At 34.3% G+C, this 7,466-nt stretch overlaps 1 long non-coding RNA gene across 1 annotated transcript; it reads left to right on the top strand.

The window, feature by feature from the left end:
* The first annotated feature begins 733 nt into the window (after nt 1-733).
* On the top strand, nt 734-6,540 carry LOC114015735 (uncharacterized). The gene is made up of 3 exons (XR_008733384.1): nt 734-3,150; nt 3,480-5,413; nt 6,134-6,540. It is a non-coding gene; the product is annotated as an uncharacterized LOC114015735 (long non-coding RNA).
* Nucleotides 6,541-7,466: the final 926 nt, after the last annotated feature.

Genomic DNA, 7,466 nt, shown 5'->3' with positions numbered 1-7,466 from the left:
TAAAATCAATAGAATGCTGTTTACATTAGAAATTACATCAGTGTAACTATATAGTACCTGTATAATACTGAGACAAAAAATGATGTCTGATCTTAAGATCTTAAGATCAGACATTGATAATAGGGTAAAGATGGTTTAAATAGCTCCAAGTCTTTGAGCCCTGGGCTTAAATCTAGGCTGTTCTTGAAAGTATTATAACAGCCTCCTCTGAGCTACTCAGCATCAAGAGACCTGCACAGAATCACTCCCTGTGAGGACAGCAGCACTTTTAAATTCACCAATACATTATTTGTAATATGCATAAGGAGAAATATGTTATGCCCAGAATTATTTTTTGCTTGCATTATTTTGTAGGAATGGAATAACTGATTTAAGTAAATTAGACCATTCTTGATGTGTAACTGGGGGAAAATTGAATCCAGAAGCATTTGCTTCAAGATCTGGAAAAGCTTGGTTAACTTTTAAAGGCATGCAGTTGTGAATATATCTATAGGCATTGCTTGGGTTTTACTATAAGTATTTAGCTGTAAATCATTATGCCAGTACATCAGAATACCACAGATCCTATGGATTAATGTAAAAAAAAATCCAACCAAAGAGAAATTGCAAACAATTCTAAAAGTACTCCAGTAAATGTTATTTTGATGGTGCAAAGTCTTGTGCTAAACTTTTTCAAAAGCTGATTCAAATTTAAATAATTTCATTTAATACCTACCTGTTAACATTTAAGTGACCAAATCTTAATTAGGGCAGCAAAAAATCTGTACTCAGGTTAACATAAACTAAACTCCTTGATTTAAAACTGAAAAGTTCAGGGCTGGGAAAATGGATCTAAAATTTTTATCTTGTAGGACTGGCCAAACCTCTACATGAAAAAAAAAAAAAAAAAAAAAAAAAAAAAGCACTTTAAAAATTTGCTTCATTCTGCCTCCACACTTTTTTTAGTGAAAATTCAAAATTTTTATTATATTTTTTTTAACAAGCAACTCTAGTATTTTTATCAAATGACTGAAAAAAAATATCTTGTGGCCAAAGTGGAGATAGATAAAGGAAGGCAGTAATATGAAGGTAGATTAGATCTTATTTCCCTTAAGAAATGAGAGGTTCCTAAGAAAGGTCCCTGTATATCCAGCATCTTTGGAGATACAAACAAACATGCCATGATCATTTGCATATTTTGTACAAGACGGGGGTAAGCTTGATTGTAAACCATGGTTCAGTTTTTTTCTGCATCTTCAAGACAGACTTAAATGAAGTTCGTTTCACTGCATAACTAATTGCTTTGATCCAGAAAAGTCCAGAAACAGCATACACTTACCTATATGCACAGACATCTAGTATAAAGCTGAGTATCACTAAGAAGTCTCCTTTTTGGTAAAAACCTGAATCCAAAAAACTGTGCTCAAATGTAACTTTGAGAAAATTACTGGATGTAAATTGAAGTCAACTGTCTCCAGTAAGTCAGTAATGCTGAACTGCTTTGTTCAAACTGCAAACATGACCTATGCTTGTGGTACTTAATTTCTGTCTTCTTAAAGGGATATATGCTACATTATACCATCTTCAAATTACAGCTCTACAGTTTGAAACACAGTGAACAGGTTTCCAAGCAATTAGGGGTAAGAAAAGAACTAACACTAATGAAACCTGATATGCTTTTAAAAGGTAATATTTGCTTTCACTGACCTTCTGCACAGATCAGCGGGAATAGCACTTTAAGGAACTGATTGCAGCTCAGAACATTACCCAGAGGAAATGGCACAAATACTCCAAAGCAGTTACTGGAAAAGCTGAAATAGCATGTCACTCCTTTCAAATCATATAAAACATTTAGCTTATAATGTTGTAGCAGCATTTTTTCAGACCAACACCTTTTCAAACTATATCAAATTCCTCCTCCCCCTTTTTAAAAAGTAGGAAGGCCTTAATCTCCTTTTAAAGGGTTCTTCACACATGTTTTGAGTCAGATAATTTACTGATGTAAAGAGCAGCAGCCACAGCGTTAGAGGTTCTGTTAAAAGAAATTGCCTATGTATATGGAGTTTCTTTAACAAGACTGATCATCACATAAATAAAAGGAGACAGATCGACACTAGCTGACTTTCAAAAATTACTTAATATAGTGCCACATATTATATTATGAATACAGATGAAAAAGATCTGCAAGGTAGGTAAGAATGAGCTTTACCTGAGATGGCAGTAGTGACACACAAAAACATCTAGGCAATTTCTTCACAATAAAATGGTTTGTTCAAGTTCAGCCTTAGTCCTGCTCAGTTCACTAGTAAAGATATTGCAAGAGTTCATGAGGAAACTGGTTGTCTCATTTGAGTAGCTTAGTTTGAGCAGATAAGCCAACAAACAGTAGATGCTGTGAATTTCTTAATTTAAATTTACACAGTAAACTGCATTAAAATCCATTTTGTCTGAATAATTTCAATATATCAGACAATGGCTCCAGATGGTTCCAAGTAACTATTATAGTGCACATAATTATTTACTGCTTCCTCAATCTTTCCTTAATTTTATCAGCTGTTATTTTAACTTTAACTGCCAGGTCACTGGTAAGAATACTGAATAGTGTCAAGCTACTATAACCTACTATTACTGCTTCTATTACAGCAGTGTTAAAACAGCTCTACTCAATTTTGATTCTTCTATAGTATCTATGTTTTAAGGTTGGTCAGCTGGACAGCAAAAATTCTATGGAATATTTGCTTTATCCTTGCAGATAAAGCTGTTCACATGATACGACATCAAATGCATGTCTAAGTATACCTTTCCCATTAAAACAGGAAAAAAAATCATACTTTTATAACAGAATGATTTACGTTTATTTAGCAAGATGTATTTAAAAATTGTACAGTGACTAATGGTAATTATTTCTCTCATTTCAGAATTATTTATTGGTAGAAACCTGTGTGAGTTTGATGTTTCTCTAATCAGCCTGTAATTGTTTAGGTCATATCTTGACTGTCCATTTGGAACACTATGATAACAAGTCTTTGTTTAGATTTCTAGAGTGTCCTTGGTATTTGAAAACACATTGATAATTATCATCAATGGACTAGACATTTAGTCAGCTATCTGTTAATGAAGATCAACAGTCTACTCAGCTGCTAATGGACTGTGAAGTAGTTAAACACTTATGTAAGCATATAATTTTTATTCTTTCAAAATAAAGATGAGAGAGATTTATTAAAAGTTAGAATTTTCATTTTTACTAGGGATGTTTTATGTTTTTCATCTGCTACTGGCCAACACTGTTACCAATGTTTTTTCACCTAATATATTTTAAAATGTCCTTTTTCTTGGGCCTTGAGCATGTATTTTATCCCAATAGCCTTGTTTAATTTTCAGAATTTTATTTGCATCATAGTATGTGAAGTGTTACTGATTACCTATTATATCCATTTATAAACTACTGCTTATTTTAATAGCTGGTTTTGTTTTCCCTTTGAAATTTCATGTAAATTTAGTCAAAACTCCATGATGAAAAGCCTACTAAGCAGAAAGATATCAGAAGATCATTTTATATTGCACACGGTGCAGAACAGAAAACTCTCCCTCTGCAAGGAAACTTCTGTAAATGTTGTCTTTATCATGAAAGAAAAAGCTTCTAATCTTCTAATCTGGCAAAATCCAAAACCTAAAGACACTGCCATACATTTACGAAGAGGTAAAAATACTCATATACTTTTCAACTTTTTGTCTTTAATAACCATAAAATCTGCAAAAAACATTACAGTTTTTTATAAGTACTACTATTAGGAAAATGACTTTTTCGTACTAGAGGTGAATCCTGTTTCTAGTAAGTCAGTGATTAAACTTCTAGGATTCCACCCAAACCATGGGAATTAAAAATTTAAACACAAAAATTACAAATTTCTCGTGGGAATTTTTTACTTCATAAGAACTGGGAAAAATCAGCTTTCTTATTTTCATGGTAGATGAGAGGAAACTGTATTTGTCTGCTTTTTTTTTTTTTTTTTTTATTTTGCTTCTATTGCTGTCTTTATGTGGAACAACACACTTTCTTTTTGAACTTTCTAAAGTGGTAGGTACTCAGTTCAGGACAACATGGTTAATTTTTAATGCAATCCTTACATCCTTTGTCTGACTGCTATGATCTTCCATCTCTCCACCTAAAAACTCTTAGCCTCTTGAAATGCTAAAGCTAACTTAATGATCTTAGAAGTCAGCAAACAGTAAACTGTATTTTTTTTCCCCAACAAAGTGATTGGGTTGGCTTTATTCACAAAGACCTAAAAGTGTACCTTGCAATGAGAACCTGTAAAGAGCTCTTCCGGAGTTCAAATGGGAAAGTTTATTCTCAACAGCCTACATAATTGTTTACTTCTCTGCTGAGATTATAAAAAAATACTTAACAAACTTTTTCATCTGTGTAACAGAGATTACAAAACTGCTATCAAATTTTAGGTTTTTTAACGAGTCTTCACTAGAAATGAAGCATTCAGTCTGGTGATGCTTAGGGTATAGTACCACCTCACTTTTACGTTGTGCCTCCTTTTTCCTGACTTCTTGCAATGTCAGGTGGAATTGTGTCTTTGCTTGTGGGGTTTAAATGGCAGGCTTGGAGTCAGCATGATAATTCAAATCTTGATCGACAAATCAAAGATCCCCTTTTAAAAACCAGTAATTCTGCTTAACAAAGATTCTGCACTTTAACACTGAAAAAAACCCCCAAGTTGTCCCAAACAACCTGTCAATTTACCAGCTTGTGTTTTTGAGTATATGCAGCCTGAGAGTTCAGCGTAATTAATTGCTGAAACAGATCACAGGGGTGTACGTTCCTGTACTGGTTAACATTATCAATGGCCTGCTATTTTTTATAATGTCAATCTATTTCCTTTTTTTCTTGAACTGATTGGCAGAAAGACCCCACTGTTATAAACAGTGTTGAGTTTGATGCCTTTACCATTGCTTAAGGGGGAGAAGTCAAAACACAGATGGAAAAATCAAGTGGTGTAATGGTGTTTCCGTCATAATTAAGTTTTACGCAGACAAGACGGTTTGTCCATAATAAGCAACAGCCTGTTTAGACATTTAGCAAATAGCCAAATATGCTCTGTAAGGTGTGATTTAAAGAAAGATTTATTTTTGCTTACAACACTTGTGGAAACTAGATTTGAATTTATGCTTAGTTGAGCAGAAAGAAGAGAACACATGGTTTTCTTCCCCACAAAATCAATTAAGTTGTAGATTACCTAGAAAGAGATACATTAAAGACAGGGGCATATATGGGAAGAAGTATGGGAATGACGGAATTTCCTCTGCTTGTAAAGGTACAGAGGAGTAATGTGCAAACTGGTTCAGATGACCCTAAACTCTGTTTTCCTCTTTGTACTACGGAGTCCTTCACTATTCACTACCCAAAAAGCTTCATCAAAAGGTAAATCAACATTTTATGAGGTTACCATACACTTAGTTAATAATTAAATTATTTTTAATGCTTTCTTCTTCACAACTTCTCTACTTAGCTCTGATGGGAATGGGAAGTAATAAAATGCAGACAGAAATATTACAAATATTGTGGAGGCTCTGTCAGAAGGGGCCAGTAATCCTAGTAACAACTACAGACCAGCAGGATACTTGCCATATTCTCCAAGGCTCTGTTTATACACAAGAGTTGTACTGTTATGACTATATCAAAAGACTTATGTAGTGCAATCCCTTAAGTGTGTCTATGATTGCTGGCATAATGGTATGAAATTGCTTTCACTACTACAGTTTATTTATTCTTCTCCAGGAACTAGAACTGATATAACTAAGCACATAATTGTACCTATCTCAGTTTAAAGGAAAAAAAAAAAAATCTGAGCCAACTGCATTTTACCAGTTAAAAAAAAGAAAAAAAAAATATGTTTAGACCAGGCTTCAGCTTCCAACTGCAACAATTTTCATGTGGAATTTCCTTTCAGAAATCAGTACTTTATTTCTGCTCAGACCAGCAACTCTAGTACACAGTAGACAGTGTGATTATTTTTATTTTTTTAAACTGTTCAGACTGCTGTTTTTATAGCTTAGCTGTGTGTGAAAGGGAGCATTTCTAATTCCCTCAAGCTACCAAAACAGGATACTATTCTTATTCTCTTTCCTACTGTTACTATAGCAGAGAAGCCCTTTAACAGGGAGCTGCTGGGAAGAAGAGTCCTCAAAAACATTGTAGAACGCTGAAGCTGACCCACTCTTCTTGTTTCCACCACAGAGGACAAATACTCTGCTCAGATGGACGAACAAGAAAGTGAAGTCTTTGCAGAAAACCTGTATGAATATTGTTTCACAAAGACATGGATGTAGCTTACTACCGCGGAAATGGCTTCCTTCAGACTATCACTTATTCAAATAACAAGCATATATGTTTTATGTGATTCTGACTTGTGATGTTGATCAGATTAAGCACTCAAGAAACACTGGGGCATATTTTGCAGCTTTTTACAGCAGGATTGGCCTGCCCTATTGCTATCGTACCTCTGCCTTAGATCCTTTAGGTGATCCCTATTACCAGGCAGCAAAGGTGCAAAGAACGTGTCGGGGGGGGGGGCAGGGAAGTGAGCTGATGAATTCCTTTACACACGTTAGGTGTGTGTTCAATTTGGGTGTACACCAAAGTGTAAATGACTGTCTTGTGATCAGAAATATATTTATGTTTCTGTGAATAGTTTAATGTGTTTATACTGAAACAGATACATGTGTTATGTCTGTTGTGGGGGAAAGGTATGAGGGTGTTATGAAGTGTTTATAGACATATCTAACAGGAATGTTGAGATAATATATTTTGATTGAACTATTCATTCTCAAAACTAAGCTATTTTACTAGAAGTGTTTTACTTAAGTGTTCAAAAAATCTTTTGGGTACATATTTCTTTGATTACTTTTGCTGTCACAGAGACAGAATGAAAGAGAAAACCTGAAAACATTGTTTGGGTTTTTTTCCCCTCTTAAAACATCTGTTTTGACACTTTTTTCCTTTTCCAGTATTTTTTTTTTTTTTAAGTTTCAGGATTGTTTTGGTTTAGTTCCCAGGCAGAATAAAAACAAATGTCGTACACTGCAAGTTTTCATGCACTGAATCATTATTCTCCAGACAGTTAGAGCTATGGTGTGAGTGTGTGTCATGTGTGTAAATAAAGCACAAAGGGAACGAGACATTACTTTAAATGCCTTCACCTATGCAAAGTCTAAATAAAAAATAAAAAAAAATATGAACAAACACCCATTGTAAAACTGAGAAACTGGATGAGGACACCCACATTTGACATGAAAAGGAGAAAGATACAAACAGCCCCAAGCCTCCAGGTGCAGGGAATCAAACCAACATTGCCTTGCATTTCAGCCACATCTTTTATTGCATATAAAGTGTAGAAGACATCTCTCTCTAACACTTTGCAGCAAGTGGCTGGTCATTACTAACTCTTCTGGTATTCATTGTAGGGTGATAACAA

Source organism: Falco cherrug, chromosome 7, assembly GCF_023634085.1.
Source record: "Falco cherrug isolate bFalChe1 chromosome 7, bFalChe1.pri, whole genome shotgun sequence".
In the NCBI taxonomy this organism is placed as follows: Eukaryota; Metazoa; Chordata; class Aves; order Falconiformes; family Falconidae; genus Falco; species Falco cherrug.
Note: the sequence above shows the minus strand (reverse complement) of the source record. Positions and strands in the feature narration are given on the sequence as shown.